This window comes from Budorcas taxicolor, chromosome 12, assembly GCF_023091745.1.
Source record: "Budorcas taxicolor isolate Tak-1 chromosome 12, Takin1.1, whole genome shotgun sequence".
Taxonomy (NCBI): domain Eukaryota; kingdom Metazoa; phylum Chordata; class Mammalia; order Artiodactyla; family Bovidae; genus Budorcas; species Budorcas taxicolor.
Genome location: NC_068921.1, coordinates 1,256,826 through 1,268,868, shown reverse-complemented (window position 1 = coordinate 1,268,868; position 12,043 = coordinate 1,256,826).

Here is a 12,043-nt window from a genome sequence, read left to right as displayed (position 1 = left end):
CTCCCATTGAAATGGTTAACTGATGTCCCTAAATGGGTTGAGCAGTGGCCGCTTCCAAAAGTGAAGCTCGAGGCTTTAGAACAATTAGTAAAAGAACAGCTTCAATCTGGCCATATTGAACCTTCTATGTCTCCTTGGAATTCTCCTGTTTTTGTCATTAAGAAAAAATCTGGTAAATGGAGAATGTTGACTGATTTAAGGGAAGTTAACAAATGTATAGAACCTATGGGAGCTTTGCAATTAGGTCTCCCTTCTCCTGCTTTGATTCCACAGGATTGGTCTTTGATGGTTTTAGATTTGAAGGATTGTTTTTTTAATATTCCTTTGCAAATAAAAGACAGAAATAAATTTGCTTTTACTATTCCAGTGTATAATCATGGGCAGCCCGTAAAACGTTATCAATGGACAGTGTTGCCTCAAGGAATGATTAATAGCCCTACACTTTGTCAGGAGTTTGTTGATCGTGCTCTTATTACTGTGAGACAACAATTTTCTAATTGTCTTCTCTATCATTATATGGATGATCTTCTATTGGCAGCTCCTAGTAAAGAGGAACGAGATAAATTTTTTATTCATGTAAAGAAAGCTTTAAGTGATTTTAATCTTCATATTGCTCCTGAAAAAATTCAAACTGAATTTCCTATTTCATATTTTGGTGCTATTTTGGAACGACAAAGAATAAAACCTCAAAAAGTCCAAATTAGACGAGATAATTTGAAAACTCTTAATGATTTTCAAAAGCTTTTGGGTGATATTAACTGGTTACGTCCCATGTTAGGGATTCCTACACATCAATTGCGTCATTTATTTTCTACTTTAGAGGGTGATACTGCTCTTAACAGTCCTCGGTCTCTTACTTCTCAAGCAAAAGAGGAATTACACTTTGTAGAGCAACGGTTAAATGAAGGGTTTCTTACTTATCTACAACAGGATCAACCTATATATTTCATAGTGTTCCATACTCCCTATTCTCCTACTGGAGTTATTGCTCAATCTGCAGGGTTGATTGAGTGGGTATTTTTACCCAATAACTATACAAAAAAGCTTACTACTTATATGGATAGAATTGCTTTCCTTATTTTGAAAGGTCGAGGCCGTATTACTCAGTTAATTGGAAGTGACCCTCAAACAATTATTACTCAACTTACTTCCACCCAAATTTTTAATTGCTTACAGTTTAATGAAAATTGGCAGATAGCTCTTGCATCTTATTCAGGGACTTTTTCTAATCAATATCCTCAATCTAAAATGATAGATTTTCTTCGACATACATCAATGGTTTATAAATCTCCTATATCTAATATTCCAGTTGAAGGAAAAACTATTTTTACAGATGCCAATAAAAATACTGCTGGTTATTGGACTGATACTACTTCTAAAGTTGTTCCACATTCCTTTTCTTCTGTACAGCTTGCTGAACTTTGGGCCATTTGTTTGGCATTACAGGATTTTTTTGATATTCCTATTAATATTGTTTCTGATTCTAAATATGCAGTCTTTTCATGTATTTATCTTCCTGAAGCCACTCTACCGGTAACTTTAAAAACTAATATTGATAAATTATTTTTTCAGGTTCAACAATTATTAATTAGGCGAACTAACCCTGTCTTTTTTACTCATATTCGAGCTCATTCTTCTCTCCCCGGACCATTATCTCAAGGAAATGAAACTGTAAAATGGCAACATTTTGCATTGGTTCCACCTCAGTTACAAATGGATGGGCACCCTCAATTACAAGGAGATATATGGAAATTATGGGCAGTATCAGGTGACCTTACTATATGGACGGGAAACTTTACTTTAAATATTAATGATCCTAAGGGGCCATTTCAAGTTCATTTGCATATTAATAAATCTTACTCTGCTATAGCATGTGTAAAATTTCCTTATTCTTTACTGTATGGGCAATAGATTTGGAATAAAATTTTGGGAGTTATATCATGTTCTGATTGTAACTTGACTCAATGTATAAATCGTTCCTGGTGGGAAAATGTTGAAAACAAGATGGTCCATTCCAGTAATTATTCTTTGGTCACTGTGAAAGCACGGACTGAACTTTGGTTGCCTGCTAATCTTACTCGACCTTGGTCGGACTCTTTTGCTGTTACTCATCTTGTGAATGCTGTACAAACTCTTCTCCATCGATCTCGAAGAATGCTTGGCATTGTCATCGCATCAATTCTTGCCGTGGCTTCAGTAACAGCAACAGCAACTGTAGCAGGTCTTGCTTTGCATCAAGGCATACAGACTGCTGATTTTGTCAGGGAATGGCATAAAGATGCTCATTTATTGTGGCAACAACAGCATGATTTGGACTCTCAATTGGCTACTGATGTATTGAATTTACAACATACTGTTTCCTGGTTAGGAGATCAAGTGACTGTGTTAGCTACAAAGAGTGTGTTAAAATGTGATTGGAACTCATCTCACCTATGTGTAACCCCTGTTCCCTTTAATATGAGTGAGGGTTGGGAAAAGGTGAAAAGGTCTTTAGAGGGACACCAGAATTTAACTGCTGAAATTATGGAATTGGAACAAACTATATTGTCAACTTTTAGTAAGACGCTGCCTGATATTCTTGGTTCTGATATACTGAAGAGTCTTCAAGAAGGATTAGATAACCTTAATCCTTTAGGGCATGTATCTACATTGTTAACAACATCCTTTGTGAATACTTTGTTAATTGTTGCTTTATGTTTTATTGCTTTTATAGTCTACCGGCGCTGGCGAAAAGGGAAACAATTAAAAGAAGAAGCTTTGCGTATTCAAGCACTTATTCAGCATCTACAAGAAAAGAAAGGGGGAGATGTAGGGAACAAGGTATAAAGAAGGTTGAGAAGTGCTTGCAAACGAGACTCTCAACCAGGGCTGAACATTCTTGCAAACGAGATGTTCTGCCCAGTGTAGGGAACTAGGTTTAAGGAAGGTTGAGAAGTGCTTGCAAACGAGACTCTCAACCAGGGCTGAACATTCTTGCAAACGAGATGTTCAGCTAAGAATCCTGTTTGTTCCCGTGGGAAAAGAACATTTCTTGCACACAAGGATGTTTCTCTGATTCCTCAAAAGGAATAGACACTGGGACAAAATGGATTCTAAGTTGATAAGGAAGTTCCCCAAAACACAGTCTTAGCTGCAGTAAATAAGTCAAGGTAAAGGTTATCTCGCCCTGCACCTGCGCACTGTATAGTCTCTGAATCATAGTGCTTGGCAGCTTGCCCTGTAGCTTGTTGTGCTAGGGATATAAAATAAAGTAGCTGTAAGAAGCAAGTGTTAAAATATAAAGATTTAAACCACTCTGCAGTGTTGGTGTTTCATTCCGTCGCCAGCAAATTTGTGTCTCACCTTTAGTTTATTAATCCATTTTGAGTTTATCTTCATATATGGCATTAGGAAGTGTCTAATTTCATTCTTTTGCATATAGATGTCCAGTTTTCCCAGGACCACTTATTGAAGAGGCTATATGCCCCATTGTATATTCTTGCCTCCTTATGTATTGATGTGCTCCTATCATGGGTGCATAAATATTTACAGTTGTTATGTCTTCTTGGATTGATCCCTTGATCATTATTTAGAGTCCTTTGTCTCTTATGATATTCTTTATTTTAAAATCTCTTTTATCTGAAATCAGGATCGCCACTCCAGCTTTTTGGTTTCCATCCACATGGAATATCTTTTTCTATCATTTTACTTTCCATCTGTATGTGTCTCTAGGTCTGAAGTTGGTATCTTATAGGCAGCATATATAAGGGTCCCATTTTTGTATCCATTCAGTCAATCTGTATCTTTTGGTTGGTGCACTTAATCTCCAATTACATGTAATGTAATTATTGATATATATGTTTCTATTGGTATTTTCTTGATTGTCTTGGGTTTGTTTTTGTAGGTCTTTCCCTTGTTTTGTGTCTACTGGCTATGTAAATCCCTTAGTATTTATTGAAAAGCTTGTTTGGTGATGCCGAATTCTCTTAACATCTTCTTGTCTGTATAGCTATTGATTTCTCCATCAACTTTGAATGAGATCTTTGCCAGGTATAGTATCTTGGTTGCAGATATTTTCTCTTTCATTACTTTAAATATATCTTGCTTCTGGCTTGCAGAGATTCTGCTGAAATATCTGCTGTTAGCTGTATGGGTTTTCCCTGGTATGTTACTTGTTGCTTTTCCCTTGCTGATTTTAATATTCTTTCTTTGTGATTAATCTCTATTAATTTGATTAATATGCATCTTGATGTATTTCTCCTTGGGTTTATCTTGTATGGGACTCTCTGCCCTTCTTGGACTTGAATGACTCTTTCCTTTCCCATGTTGGGGAAGTTTTCGACCCTAATTTCTTCAAAAATTTTCTCAGTGCCTTTGTTTCTTCTTTTTCTGGGGCCCCTTTTACTCGAACGTTGGTGCTTTTAATATTGTGCCAAGTGTCTCTGAGGCTATCCTCAATACTTTTCATTCTTTTCCTTTTATTCTGCTCTACCATGGTTATTTTCACCATTCTATCTTCCAGGTCACTTATCCATTCCTCTGCCTCAGTTATTCTGCTATTGGTTCTTTCTAGAGTATTTTTCATTTCAGTAATTGTGCTATTCATTTCTGTTTGCTTATTCTTTATTTCTTCTATGTCCCTGGTGACTGTATTTATTGTGTTAAACGTTTCTTGCATTTTCTCCATTCTAGTCTCAAGTCTTCAGAGTATCTTTACTATCTTTATTTTGAATTCTCTTTCAGGGAGATTGCTTATTTCCTCTTCATTTATTTGGTCTTGTGAGTTTCTACCTTGCTCTTTCATTTGTGCTGTTTTTCTGTCTTTTCATCATTTTTCCTTCTAACTTACTCCACTTGAGATCTCCTTGCCCCTAGGCTTTAGGGTTGTATTCCTTCTTCTTTTTGGTTTTTGCCCTTGGAGGGAAAAGTTTGTTTAGTGGTTTGTGATGATTTCTTGTTAGGAGTGAGTTGTGCCTATGGTCTAGTGCTTGGAGATCAAGCAGATCAAACTTAATTAAGCAGATCAAGATAATTACAGAAATAATGGGGCATAGACCCACACTTTCACAGTTTTAACCAAAGTATTATAAAGAAAAGAGTACAGGAGATTGACTTGGCCAAAAAGAGCAACCAAAAGTGATATCATATGGCAAAACCAATACAGTATTTTTAAAGTAAAATAAAGTAAAAATAAAAAATAAAAATAAAATTCTGTACTTAAATAAAAATTGTCTAAGCATAAAAAAAGAGTGATATCAGCCAATTAAAAAGAGCTGGATAATTATTAATCTGAAAAACTGAGCATGAGCAGAGGGCCATCTGGGGAATATAGCAAAGAAAGCTCATCAGCTTAACTTACTAGGTGAAAAAATAAAGAGTGAAGCAAAAAGGGGAGAAGAAAAAAATAAGGGAACAAAAAGAAGAGAAGGGAGGGAAAAGAGAAATGTAGGTGGGGGAAGAGTGTAAAAAAAGAGAGAAAAGAAAAAATAGAAAAGCAAAATTAAATAGATGTATGTGGAAATGATTTCTATATATTCAAGAATAGCTGCAGCCAATGAAGAACTACCGGAAAAGCAGTTGAATATATCAAAAACCAAATCAAAAAACTTATCAAAAAAAATTGTGAAAAAGAAAAAAAAATTTTTTTAAACAAGATAAGTAAAGTAGAAAACTCCACAGCACTGCAAAAGGCTAATGTGAATCTGTAAATATGTAGGGGGAATAAAGTGTAATTTACAAGAAAGAAAGAAACAAATCTTTAAATTATTATTATTTTTTCTATTAACAAGAAAAGCAAAGAGAAAAACTCAACAGCACCATGAATGACTAATGTGAAGTTGGAAATATGTAGTGGGAATAAACAGTGCAATTTATAAGAAAAAAAGAAAAAAAACAAAAAGAAGGTTCTCAAGGTCGCATTTCTTCTTGGTTGTGGAGTCTGCCCCCGCGGATGGGGTTGGGTTTATGTCCTGTGATGTTTTCCAGGCTGGGGGAACTTGTGCTTGTTCTGGTTGATGGAACTGGATCTCATCTCTCTTAGGGGCAGTGCAGTGTCCAGCAGTAGGTTTTGGCAGTGTCCATGGGTTCAGTATTCCTTTGGGAAGTCCTCTGACCTTGGCAGTGTTAGATGCATCTCTTTCACAGCCGCTTCAAAGTGGCCATCCCAACATGTCTTCACTGCCACCAGCCCCCTGCCTGTCTCTGGGATCATTACCAGTGCTTCTGTTCCCCTGTGCCTCCCTGCATGCCTGGCTGAATCTTGCTACCTAGGGCCTTGTGTGGATCTCTTCCTGTGCCCTTTGCAGCATGGACACCTCTGTAGGCTTCCCTCAGGGCCCTGAGCTCGCCCTCTGTGACACACAGTGCTTTTTGTGCATTTGTTTGGCTCTCCAAGCTTTCCCTCTGCTTGGTGGGGTCTGTGTTCACTTGTCTTGGCTCCCATGTCTGAGTTCTGGGTCGAAGGCTGGTGTGCACTTGTCTAAGCTCTTCAGTCCTGTCCTCTGCTTTGCAGGGCTGGTGTGCACTTTAATTTTGCCACCCCAAGAATTCCTCTGTGTCACAGGGCTGCTGTGCACGTGTTTCAGCACCCCGTGCCTGCACTCTGTGTCCCAGGGTTTGTGTGCTCTTGTTTTTTTTCTCACCAGTCTGCCCTTCTTGTCGTGGCGCTTATGTGTTCTTCCTTCAGCTTCCAGGTCCACCCTCTGTGCACTGCCCAAGTTTGTATGCCTCCCCTCTCTGTCTGCATCCGGGCCCACATTTTGGGCTGTGAGGGTTGTGTGCACTTCAGGGGTTTGTATGCCCACCCTCACTTGGCTGGCCAGGTTTGCCTTCTGTGCCACAAGTGTCATGTGTGCTGGAGAGGTTTATAAGGTTCTCAATTCCCTGAATGTGCAGTATGGTCAGTGCCACAGATCCTGAGTTGTTAAAAGTCTGAAAAGCATAACTGTTTTCTGCCCTCTAAGTGTCTGTTTTACCCGGTTTTCTGACTGCATCTTTCACTTGGGCCTGCCTGTGTGGGAGCTTCCCAGTGCAGGGGACTCCTCTTGTTTCAGAATTCCCTCCATCCCTCAGGGCACAAATTCCTGCCCAGGAGTTCTCTGTCTTTACCCTTTTTATGTCACCATTCTCTCAGGAACTTGCATCTCTCCAAAGAAGTTCCAGGTCTTGGGGACCATTCTCACCATCAGTTCAGTTCAGTAAAGAAGTCGTGTTTGATTCTTTGTGACTCTATGGATTGGAACAAACAAGGCTTCCGTGTCCATCAGCAATTCCCGGACATTATTCAAACTCATGTCCATTGAGTTAGTGATGCCATCCAACCATCTCATCCTCTGTTGGTCCCTTCTCCTCCCGCAATCAATTTTTCCCAGTCTCAAGGTCTTTTCTAATGAGTCAGTACTTCACATCAGGTGGCCAAAGTATTGGAGTTTCAGCTTCAGCATCAGTCCTTCCAATGAATATTCAGGATTGATTTGCTTTAGGATGGACTGGTATGATCTCCTTGCAGTCCAAGAGACTTTCAAGAGTTTTCTCCTAAACCACAATTCAAAAATATCAATTTTTGGTGCTCAGCTTTCTTTATAGTCCAAATCTCACATCCATACATGACTACTGGAAAAACCATATGTTTCAATAGATGGACCCTTGTTGGCAAAGTAATGTCTCTGATTTTTAATAGGTTGTCTAGATTGGTCATATATTTTCTTCCAAAGAGAAAATGTCTTTAAATTTCATGGCTGCAGTCAAAAACTCAGTGATTTTGGAGCCCAACAAAATAGCCTGTCACTGTTTCTCCATCTATTTTCCATGAAGTGATGGAATCAGATGCCATGATCTTAGTTTTCTGAATGTTGAGCTTTAAGACAACTTTTCTGATTTGGAACCAGTCTGTTGTTCCATGTCCAGTTCTAACTGGACTTCTTGACCTGCATACAGATTTCTCAGGAGACAAGAGAAGTGGTCTGGTAGTCCGATTAGTTGAAAATTTTCCCACAGTTTGCTGTGATCCACATGGTCAAAGACTTTGGCTTAATCAGTTCAGTTCAGTTCAGTCACTCAGTCGTGTCTGACTCTTTGCAAAACCATGAATCACTGCACGTCAGGCCTCCCTGTCCATCACCAACTCCTGGAGTTCACTCAGAGTCACGTCCATCGAGTCAGTGATGCCATCCAGCCATCTCATCCTCTGTCGTCCCCTTCTCCTCCTGCCCCAATCCCTCCCAGTATCAGAGTCTTTTCCAATGAGTCAACACTTCGCATGAAGTGGCCAAAGTACTGGAGTTTCAGCTTTAGCATCATTCCTTCTAAAGAAATCCCAGGGCTGATCTCCTTCAGAATGGACTGGTTGGATCTCCTTGCAGTCCAAGGGACTCTCAGGAGTCTTCTCCAACACCACAGTTCAAAAGCATCCATTCTTTGGCACTCAGTCTTCTTCACAGTCCAACTCTCGCATCCATACATGACCACAGGAAAAATCATAGCCTTGACTAGACGGACCTTTGTAGGCAAAGTAATGTCTCTGCTTTTAAATATGCTATCTAGGTTGGTCATAACTTTTCTTCCAAGAAGTAAGCATCTTTTAATTTCATGGCTGAAATAATCATCTCCAGTGACTTTGAAACCCCCCAAAATAAAGTCTGACACTGTTTCCTCTGTTTCCCCATCTATTTCCCATGAAGTGATGGGACCAGATGCCATGATCTTTGTTTCCTGAATGTTGACCTTTAAGCCAACTTTTTCACTCTCCTCTTTCACTTCCATCAAGAGGCTTTTTAGTTCCTCTTCACTTTCTGCCATAACGGTGGTGTCATCTGCATATCTGAGGTTATTGATACTTCTCCCGGCAACCTTGATTCCAGCTTGTGCTTCTTCCAGTCCAGTATTTCTCATGATGTACTCTGCATATAAGTTAAATAAGCAGGGTGACAATATACACTCTTGATGTACTCCTTTTCTTATTTGGAACCAGTCTGTTTTTCCATGATCAGGTCTAACTGTTGCTTCCTAACCTGCATACAGTTTTCTCAAGAGGCAGGTTAGGTGGTCTGGTATTCCCATATCTTTCAGAATTTCCCACAGTTTATTGTGATCCACACAGTCAAAGGCTTTGGCATAGTCAATAAAGCAGAAATAGAGGTTTCTCTGGAACTCTTTTGCTTTTTCCATGATCCAGTGGATGTTGGCAATTTGATCTCTGGTTCCTCGCCTTTTCTAAAACCAGCTTGAACGTCAGGAAGTTCATGGTTCATGTATTGCTGAAGCCTGGCTTGGAGAATTTTGAGCATTTCTTTATTAGCATGTGAGATGAGTGCAATTGTGCCATAGTTTGAGCATTCTTTGGCATTGCCTTTCTTTGGGATTGGAATTAAAACTGACCTTTTCCAGTCCTGTGGCCACTAATGAGTTTTCCAAATTTGCTGGCGTATTGAGTGCAGCACTTAAACAGCATAATCTTCTAGAATTTCAATAGCTCACTGGAATTCCATCACCTCCACTAGCTTTGTTCATAGTGATGCTTTCCAGTGCCCACTTGACTTCACATTCCAGAATGTCTGGCTCTAGATGAATGATCACACCATCATGATTATCTTGGACTTGAAGATCTTTTTTGTACAGTTTTTCTGTGTATTCTTGCCACCTCTTCTTACTATCTTCTGCTTCTGTTAGGTCCATACCATTTCTGTCCTTTATCAAGCCCATCTTTGCATGAAATATTCCCTTGGTATCTCTAATTTTCTTGAAGAGATCTCTAGTCTTTCCCATTCTGTTCTTGTCCTCTATTTCTTTGCATTGATTGCCGAAGAAGGCTTTCTTATCTCTTCTTGCTATTCTTTGGAACTCTGCATTCAAATGCTTATATCTTTCGTTTTCTCCTTTGCTTTTTGCCTCTCTTCTTTTCACAGCTATTTGTAAGGCTTCCCCAGGCAGCCATTTTGCTTTTTTGCATTTCTTTTCCATGGAGATGGTCTTGATCCCTGTGTCCTGTACAATGTCACGAACCTCACTCCATAGTTCATCAGGCACTCTATCTATCAGATCGAGGCCCTTAAATCTATTTCTCACTTCCACTGTATAATCATAAGGGATTTGACTTAGGTCATACCTGAATGGTCTGGTGGTTTTCCCTACTTTCTTCAATTTAAGTCTGAATTTTTTAATACGGAGTTCATGATCTGAGTCACAGTCAGCTCCTGGTCTTGTTTTTGTTGACTGTATAGAGCTTCTCCATCTTTGGCTGCAAAGAATATAATTAATCTGATTTAGTGTTGACCATGTGGTGATGTCCATGTGTAGTCTTCTCTTGTGTTGTTGGAAGAGGGTGTTTGCTATGACCAGTGCATTTTCTTGGCAAAACTCTATTAGTCCTTGTCCTGCTTCATTCTGCTTTCCAAGGCCAAATTTGCCTGTTACTCCAGGTGTTTCTTGACTTCCTACTTTTGCATTCCAGTCCCCTACAAGGAAAAGGACATCTTTTTTGGGTGTTTGTTCTAAAAGGTCTTGCAGGTCAATAAAGCAGAAATAGGTTTTTTCCTGGAACTCTCTTGCTTTTCTGATGATCCAACAGATATTATCAATCTTATCTCTGGTTCCTCTGCCTTTTCTAACTAAATCCAGCATGAACATCTGGAAGTTCACAGTTCACGTAGTCTTCACTTATGCCTGGCTTGTAGAATTTTGATCATTACTTTGCTAGCGTGTGAGATGAGTGCAATTGTGTGGTAGTTTGAGCATTTTTTGGCATTGCCTTTTTTGGGATTGGAATGAAAACTGATCTTTTACAGTCCTGTAGCCACTGTTGAGTTTTCTAGATTTGCTGGCATACCGTGTGCAACACTTTCACAACATCATCTATCAGGATGAAATATGATGAAATAGCTCAACTGTAATTCCATCACCTCTAGTAACTTTGTTCATTGTTCATAGTGATGCTTCCTAAGTCCCACTTGACTTCATTTTCTAAGATGTCTGGTTATCTGAGTCATGAAGATCTTTTTGTATAATTCTTCTGTGTATTCTTTCCACCTCTTCTTAATATCATCTGTTTCTATTATGTCCATATGATTTCTGTCCTTTATTATGCCTATCTTTTCATGAAATGTTCCCTTGGTATCTCTAATTTTCTTGGAGAGATCTCTAATATTTTCTATTCTATTATTTTCCTCTATTTCTTTGCATTGGTCACTGAAGAAGGCTTTCTTATCTCTCCTTGCTATTCTTTGAAACTCTGAATTTAAATGTGCATACCTGTTTAATTTGTTTGTCCTTTGCTTTTTGCTTTTCTCTTTTCCTCAACTATTTGTAAAGCCTCCTCAGACAACCATTTTGCCTTTTGCATTTCTTATTCTTGGGGATGGTCTTGATCACTGCCTCTTGTACAATGTCACAAACCTCCGTCCATAGTTCTTCAGACACTTTGTCTATTAGATCTAATGCCTTAAATCTATCTGTCACTTCCACTGTATAATTGTAAGGGACTTGATTTAGGTCGTATCTGAATGGTCTAGTGGTTTTCCCTACTTTCTTCAAAAGTCCGAATTTGGCAATAAGTCATTCATGATCTGAGTCTCAGTCTGCTCCCAGTCTTATTTTTACTGATTGTATAGAATTTCTCCTTCTTTGGCTGCAAAGAATATAGTCAATCTGATTTCTGTATTGACCTTCTGGTAATGTCCATGTGTAGAGTCTTCTCTTGTGTTGTCAGAAGACGGTGTTTGCTATGACCAGTGCGTTCTCTTGGCAAAACTGTTAGTCTTTTGCCTGCTTCGTTTTGTACTCCAAGGCCAAATTTGCCTGTTATTTCAGTTATCTCTTGACTTCCTACTTTTTGCATTCCATTTCCCTATAATGAAAAGGACATATTTTTTGGGTGTTAGTTCTAGAAGGTCTTGTAGGTCATAGGACCATTCAACTTCAGCTTCTTCTGCATTATTGGTCGGGGCATAGATTTGGGTTACTCTGATACTGAATGGTTTCCCTTGGAAACAAACAGAGGTCATTTTTAGATCGCATCCAAGTACTGCATTTCCAATTCTTTTGTTGACTATGATGCCTAGTCCATTTCTCT